Genomic DNA, 8,542 nt, shown 5'->3' on the forward strand with positions numbered 1-8,542 from the left:
CCTCCTATTGGACAGAGTGCAGTATATTCACACCGAGAGAGTGAGTGAAAACAACATGGTAAATGACAGTAGCAAGTGTTCAGACGCTGTGTGTGTGTGTGTGTGTGTGTGTGTGTGTGTGTGTGTGTGTGTGTGTGTGTGTGTGTGTGTGTGTGTGTGTGTACCTGTTTTTCTATCCCGGTGGGGACTTCAACCTGAATGCACACAGACTCATGGGGACTCGTGTTACAGTGGGGACCTAAATTGAGGTCCCCATGGGTAAACAAGCTTATAAATCATACAGAATTAGTTTTTTTGAAAATGTAAAAATGCAGAATGTCTCCTGTGATGGGTAGGTTTAGGGGTAGGGTTAGTGTAAGGCGACAGAATATACAGTGTGTACAGTATAAAAACCATTACGTCTATGGAGAGTCCCCACAAAGATAGTAAACCAGACGTGTGTGTGTGTGTGTGTGTGTGTGTGTGTGTGTGTGTGTGTGTGTGTGTGTGTGTGTGTGTGTGTGTGTGTGTGTGTGTGTGTGTGTGTGTGTGTGTGTGTGTGTGTGTGTGTCATTCAGAGTACAAGTACACTAGACTTTACTGTATTAAACCCTGTGAGTCAGGAGCAATGCTCACTGTTTAACACTGCACTCATTCACTGACAGTACAAAGTCACCCTCTGGAAAAGACACTCAAAATGATATTTGATATTAATGTAGTGGTACACAAATAAGTTGTCAAATAAGGGACAAAAATAGACAGAGGAAGCTCGTGACTTACAGTTATTCCAGTAAAACTCTCATAACGCCACAGCCGTCCGCTTCATTATGAGACATTATGAGAAGTCTCTCGGGCTCCTTCTCGACTACCAAACGCACTCAGTGTTTCTCTGCGTTTCCTCGTTCACGCTAGTTTGTTGTTGTTCAACCTCTCTCCCCCTCTCTCTCTCTCTCTCTCTCTCTCTCTCTATGACGTGCCATTGCAGTTACATGAGCAATGAACAAAATAATGATTATATTATACATAAACAACATTTCAAAAACCAATACATTTTTATAAACTGACTCCTTGATTTTAAGAAAAAAATTCTGTTTGTTTGTTCCCTATATTTAGATTCAGATTCAACTTTATTGTCATTGTGCAGAGTACAAGTACACAACAGTGCAAACAGTAAATAAACCTAAACATAACCTATAAAAGGAGAGCAAAATAAAAGATACAGATGTAGAGACCAGCTCAATGCAGTTTAAAAAACTATACCAAGTGCAATATATTACAAAATGCAGTACAAGGTGCAAATGTGAAGTATGACACAGAAAGTGCGTCTTTGAGAATGAAGTATAGGCTATGTAAATGGCCAGTGACCACATCAGTGCAAAATGGCACCATGAGGTAGAAAGGAAAGTGCAAAAGAGGCATAATAAGAGTTAATATACAATGCAAACCAATTTTTTTTTTTTTTAAGAAGGTCCAGGTTGGATGTAGTGTTTATCATTTTAATTTAGAGTTCAGTATGTTGACCGCAGAGGGGAAGAAACTGCTGGTGCGACAGTGAACATTATTTTTATAAATGGGACCCTATCTTACACCCGCGCAATGCAGCACCAGGCGCGACGCAAGTGTTTTTGCTAGTTTCAGCCTGACGCAATTATCATTTTCACGTCCTGCGCCATGTTGTTTAAATAGCAAATGCATTTGCGACCATTTGTTGGTGCTGGTCTGAAAACGAGGTGTGTTCTGGCGCATTGTTGGCACGTTGCTATTTTGAGAACTGAAATAGACTGAGCCATTGACCAACTGAACCCTGGTCTAAAGTCAGTGGAACAGTAGGTTTTTTTGTTATTTAAAGAGTGCGTTAGTAATGTGCGCCTATAGGCGGGTCCACAGCACGCATACACTCTGCTTATAAAACACACACTCTGCTTATACACACACTCTGCTTATAAAACACACAGGGCACACAAACATGCCAAATATTAAAAATAAAAGGATTACAATGTAAAAGATTATTATTGTGTACATAAAGATACGGTGGAATCCGGCTTGTCCCGTAGATGTTCTGCTTGCGCACTTTAACCTCGCGCACGAGCAGATCCGTTTCCTCTCCGGAGACGCGTTCAGTTTTTCCGCTATCAAATTCCGTCATGTAAATAGCGAATCCGCCATGGCGTGAGCGCAACTAGCATTTAAAGGGAATGTGAGATGAGACTCTGATTGGTTTAACACACATAAATCCCAAAACACACCCTTTACTCATTAAGAGAATAGGGATGACACTTTTAGACCATGCGCCGGGAGCGCCGACCATTTTCCCGTCGTTAAACTAGCAAAAGTGTATTCGGACTCGCCCTAACTGCACTTGCACCCTGCACTTTAGACCATGCACTTAGATCCTTAATATAGGGCCCATGGTGTTGCTGATCAAATCAAAAGTTTTCCCTTCAATCCCATTTTTCAGCAGTTTTATAGGAAGAGTCCTTCATGCCAGATTGAATCAAAATCCTTCTCTAAGTCAACAAAGCAAGCCATGAGCGGAAGGTGTGAATGTGTGTGAATGTGCTCAGGTGTTGTGTGTTTGGGCAGAAATCCAATCGGACTTTTCTGCAGGATTATGAGAAAGTTCTGCAGTCGTATATTAATAATCCAGCAGAATATTTTCCCCAGGTTGCGATCGGCACATACGCCTCTGTAGTCGTGTGGCTCATGTTTGTCTCCTTGTTTAAAGATGTGTGTTGTTATCAGGCCTTGATTCCAGGCGTCAGGGAAATACCCTACACTCAAACCAATGTTGAACAATTTCATTATTGTGGTTTTGAATTTGTCGTTGGTGTTTTTGATCATTTCGTTTAATATCCCATCAATGCCTCATGCCTCGTTGGGTTTTACTGTAGTCTATCTGATGGGAAATCAGGGGATTCCGGATTTCTAATTTGGTTTTATTTCATTTCAAGCAAGACTTGTTTCAGTTGTTTTGTACAGATTTTCAGAGCGTGTTCTTCCCTGTTATTCCTAGAGAGAGTTCCAAATGTTCCAGAAGTTCCTGGTATTCTCCGACTCCTCATTGCTGTAAGAGCTTCATGATATTGATGACAGAGTTCTTGATTGTCAGGATCTCAGTGTTTTGGATTTGAAAGATTTCGTACTGTTGTTCTAATACTTTTACACTCACTATCACTCTGTCTTTTTATCTCTCTTCTCTCTCTCTCTATTTTTTATCTCTCTCTCTCTCTCTCTAACTAACTCTCTCTCTCTCTCTCTCTCTCTGATGAATCACGAGTCCACGAGTTACAGTCACAAGCCTCTGCTGGACTGAAATCATTAATAATAACGATGGAAATAATTAACCAGCTTTATAACAATGGCAGAGTCCGGGCGCATCGGGGCGTGTTTTGAAACTCTACTTAGAATCCAAAGTGACATGAAGACAGTGCGACGCAAAAATGATTATTTTTTCTTTTAAATCATTTTTTTTTTTTAATAATATAAATAAATAATTAATTAAAAGTATAACTTAGTACTTTATTATTAATAAATACCATTATTTTTGTGCAAGAACAATTAGTATTAAATATTGTTTGTGTATTCATTGTGTGTATGTATATGTATATATACAGTATATATATATATATATATATATATATATATATATATATATATATATATATATATATATATGTTGTTAAGTTGTATAATAATTTGTTAATAAATAAATATTTGATTCATACAGGTTTGAATAATAATAGTAAAAATTATAAATAATAATAATAATAATAAATATTTGATTATACAAGTTTAAATAATAGTAAAATGTTTAATAATAATAATATTAATGTTGCTAAATAATATAAATAAATATAAATATTTGTTTTGTTAAATAATGCTAATTTATTAACAATAAATATAAAGGTTTGAATAATAATAATCATTATTGAAATAAATAAATGGTGTTATATAAATATATTGTTTACTTCATGCCTTTCATTCCCTAATGTGTGCTTGTGCTTAGTTGCTGAATGAATGAATTTTGCGGACAAATCATGAGATTCGGGAATCGAGTTGCTCTTTGGCCGCCGGACAGGAGAACAAGCGCAGCTCTGTGAAGGGGAGATCTGGCTGAAGCGAGAAATTCAATTTATTTACTTCATTTGAGTGTTTCTTTATGTGATTCAGAGATCCAAGAGCCTTTTCTCAGGGTTTGGGAGGGAATCACAGAGCCAATAACAACTCATTCAACATGAGGAGGGACAAATATGAATACATTTTCCCAGTTAGAAAAGTTGGCCGATATATTAAAGCCGATAAATAATGGATTATTTTCTCCAGCTGAGACGCTTCAGATGTGCACTGTTCAACTTTATGGTTTTGAATTACTTGAAATATGATTGGAATCACAAGGAAAACACAGTTCAGTGCAACACGTGCAGTCTATCATAATAGGCTACGTAAAAGTATCATGAGAACATTATAATTGTGTGCTTGAGACATGGATTGAATGGTGAGACTTTAGTTTTTTTGTAATCAGTCTCTCAAAAAGTATATAAAAATTTGCATTTAGATTTATTGGCCAATATATCGCTTATTGGCTTTCTTCTTTAGATAATAAAGTTTTCATATCGGTGCATCCCTAGAAAAAAAAATCATGTGCTGATTGCTGAATATCATTAATTATTGTAATTACTCGAATGGCACTCAAATTATTATGTAATGAAAACAGCTTTTTTTTTTTTTAAATAATATGAATTAAAAAAGAATATAAAACTAACTTAACTATATCAAAATACTCTTGAATCATGGCCAAATTCCAGACCTCATAATAATGCATCACACACAATTTAGTCAAATATCTAAAAAAAAAAAAAAATTATAGTAATTTCGCAGTGTGTTAAAACATTTATATTATAAATATAATACAGAGTTTTTTTGTTATATTATATATTAAGTTACTTATAAATCTTTCTACTAATTATAGCACTTTACTGTTGATGTATTATTTATTTATTTACACAATTATTGACTTATTTCATTTTTATTTATTTATCTATTAACTTAATCTTATTTATTGTATTAAAACCAAATTTGTGTTTATTTTTAAATACAATATTTAGTTTGTTGTTGTTTTTTTAAAATAAATTTCCCAGGCAGGTTTCGCTTCAGAAAGGCAGTGTGTCGGCCAGCCCTGACGGGTCCTGATTTAGACCCTGGCACACGGGTGATTGACACATCAGCTGGTGACATCAGCAAAAATCTCCATCTCACTTCACCATGGCAACGACAAAGTGATGTCAGTGTGTAAACAGAGAGTGAATGAACCTGAGAGGAGTATGATCTGAAACATCACACACACTGACCTCAAATGTCGAACAAGCAGTTATCGGGTTGAGAACACATCCTTACACCTCTCCAAAACTGCTGACTACTGAAACTAAGATCAATCTATAGTACTAAGCGGTTGTTTGTGAGTAGTTACTCAGTGTTTCAGGTGCAGTCTGGCTCCACTGTTCCCGGATCTGTTCACAAGCTCCCTGCGGATTAAATGATTACGTCCTGAATAAAATGTAACTGTGCTCTAAATTACACGGCTGCGTTTCATAAAACAAACACTCTTACACAACTTTCATCATCTCTCTCTCTCTCTCTCTGTCTGTTGTCATGGAAGGATCGCCTAGGTGACTGTTGCTTAGAGATGAATCAGCGTTTTCAGATTCACATGACCAGCACTTACTCAACTGCCAGTAAAGATGACAGATGTACAGCAGAAAAACGTCCTGTAATACTGTGTCGTTTGGACATTATATCTTCTACAATGATCAAAAAATGCACTATAAACACTGATGTTGAGCTTGTAGCGTATTCTCTGCTTTGACTGCAAACATGTGCCAGCGTCTGCTGAGATCACAGTCAACACTACTGAGAAATGGGTTATCGGCACATGGAAAGTGACTCGCATACACTCTTAAAAACAACGGCTCTTGATTTTCATCAGTGGTTCCATGCAGAATCGTTCCATTCCACAAAAGGTTCTTTAGAGATTTAAAATGTTCTAATTAGAACCTTTCACTGAGAGGAAACAATGTTTGGTCTATCTTATGGAAGCTTTATTTTAAGAGGGAAACTGATCAGTGAACATCCGTCTTCAGAAGTTCCTCTCAGCGCCGGAAGACGTCTGATCACGAAAGAGGAATACGCTGGTATTTACTGCTGACATCTTGTTTTCAGAAGGAAGCAGACAGATCATCACGCTGGAGAAGTGTGGCATAACACATTAAATGGCTGGAATAATGTGCACAGCCTTTCTGTTCAACACTTTTGGCCTCTTTATGCCAATGAATAAAGACAAAAATGTCAATGTGGGACGTCACCATTGGCAAAATGAGATTCCAAATATGATTTTACAACTTAAAAAAAAAAAAAAAAAACACATAATAATCTAACTCAAAATATATTAAAATTACTCGAAATATTAATTAAATAATAAAATATACACTAAAAATAAAAATAACGAATGGCAATGAAAAGCAAACGGGTTTCTAATAAGGATTATTATTTTGAAATTCTTCAAAAATAAGAACAAAATTTAAAGTAAACTCAACTCAATTCTACTTTATATCTCGCAATTCTGACTTTATATCTCGCAATTCTGACTTTATATCTCGCAATTCTGACTTTATATCTCGCAATTCTGACTTTATATCTCGCAATTCTGACTATATATCTCACTTTTTTTTTTTTCACTGGTATCTAAAATGTTGGTGTCATATCTGCATCTTTTCCAAGTTTATGTCTCAATTCTGACTTTATATCTCGCAATTCCAACTTTATATCTCGCAATTCCAACTTTATATCTCGCAATTCCAACTTTATATCTCGCAATTCTGACTTTATATCTCGCAATTCTGACTTTATATCTCGCAATTCTGACTTTATATCTCGCAATTCTGACTTTATATCTCGCAATTCCAACTTTATATCTCGCAATTCTGACTTTATATCTCGCAATTCTGACTTTATATCTCGCAATTCTGACTTTATATCTCGCAATTGTGACTTTATATCTCGCAATTGTGACTTTATATCTCGCAATTGTGACTTTATATCTCGCAATTCTGACTTTATATCTCGCAATTCTGACTTTATATCTCACAATTCTGACTTTATATCTTTCAATTCCAACTTTATATCTCACAATTCTGACTTTATATCTCACAATTCTGACTTTATATCTCACAATTCTGACTTTATATCTCGCAATTCTGACTTTATATCTCGCAATTGTGACTTTATATCTCGCAATTGTGACTTTATATCTCGCAATTCTGACTTTATATCTCGTAATTCTGACTTTATATCTCGCAATTCTGACTATATAACTCACTTTTTTTTTTTCACTGGTATCTAAAATGTTGGTGTCATATCTGCATCTTTTCCAAGTTTATGTCTCAATTCTGACTTTATATCACCCAATTCCAAGTTTATGTCAATTCTGACTTTACAACTCAAAATTACAAGTTTATATCACGCAGGTCTGTCTTTATAACTTGCAATTGTGAGTTTATATCAAAAAGTCAGAATTGTGAGATAAAAAGTCGCAGTTACCTTTATTTTTTTATTTCTGAGGCAGAAAGCAGCTTCCATTGAAAATCATACATTTTTGGAAAGACATGCAGACTCTCTTTTTTTTTTTTTTTTTTTTTTTTGTTAACTTTTCCTCTAACAAACTCATGAATGCACGTGATGTTGGCAGTGTACAAAGCCAAAACACTGTTTCTGTGCACAACGCCAAAAGCTTAATTCTGTGTTTTTGAGAGACATTCTCATGTCTGAAGGCAACAGGGCCTCACCATCATCAGTGACACGCATGTTAATGATCAGAGTCTCAGCGAACACTGTCACAGTTTCAACAGAAACTAACACATGTTTCTGAGAGGCACGTACAGCCTGAATGTGTGTGTGCAGCTCCATCTTATGAGCACAGAGATGTACGTGTCGTTTAAACAGATGCATCAGTCTACAAAAGCTCAAATAAACCCACAGCATTCAATAAAGTAGCGGACAGAAACCTCACGCGCATCTCACACTTCTATTCAAGGACCAACACTGTGAATCCAGTTCACACAATCATTAAAATACACATGCATGGGTATATTAGTAAAACAGCAAACATGAACCAGTTTGCATGGAAATCCAGATCTAAATAACTGCCAGCTGCTTGTGAATGAAGCGTTTGAAGTGAATGTGATGCTGTGGCGATGAGTGACAGTCTCGCGCTGGTGTAATCGCACAGATGTGACGCTCTTACCTCTGCAATGCCTCGAAACAACCTCTGAACACACGAATCATCCCACCAGCACAAATAACACACACAGCGACATGTTTCCTCTCAGGAACGGGCTGTCATCCTGCTCTGGTGATGCTTGTTTTGGCCCATTCCTGTGTCACTGACGTGTTCACAATCACTTCCGGTTTCCCCTCCGCCTCCTCCATTATCAGAGAGAATCAATAATGTGACTTTACATGCAACTTACTAAAGTCATAATGTAAAAATAATAATACTAATCAAATACAT

At 36.3% G+C, this 8,542-nt stretch overlaps 1 protein-coding gene across 6 annotated transcripts in view; it reads right to left on the reverse strand.

Moving 5' to 3' along the window:
• clcn3 (chloride channel 3) overlaps positions 1-8,461 on the reverse strand; it is a 65,117-nt gene extending 56,656 nt beyond the window's left edge. For 2 of the 6 annotated variants that reach the window (XM_081359241.1, XM_081359246.1), the window contains exon 1: positions 760-881. The gene's annotated coding sequence lies outside the window, so the exon portion shown is untranslated. Of the gene's footprint in view, positions 1-759; positions 887-8,275 lie in introns of those variants that run through there. The other 4 variants (XM_081359236.1, XM_081359244.1, XM_081359243.1 and 1 more) reach the window with 4 other exon arrangements.
• Positions 8,462-8,542: the final 81 nt, after the last annotated feature.

The sequence above is a fragment of the Scardinius erythrophthalmus genome (genome assembly GCF_964197995.2).
Source record: "Scardinius erythrophthalmus genome assembly, chromosome: 2".
NCBI classification, from domain to species: Eukaryota; Metazoa; Chordata; class Actinopteri; order Cypriniformes; family Leuciscidae; genus Scardinius; species Scardinius erythrophthalmus.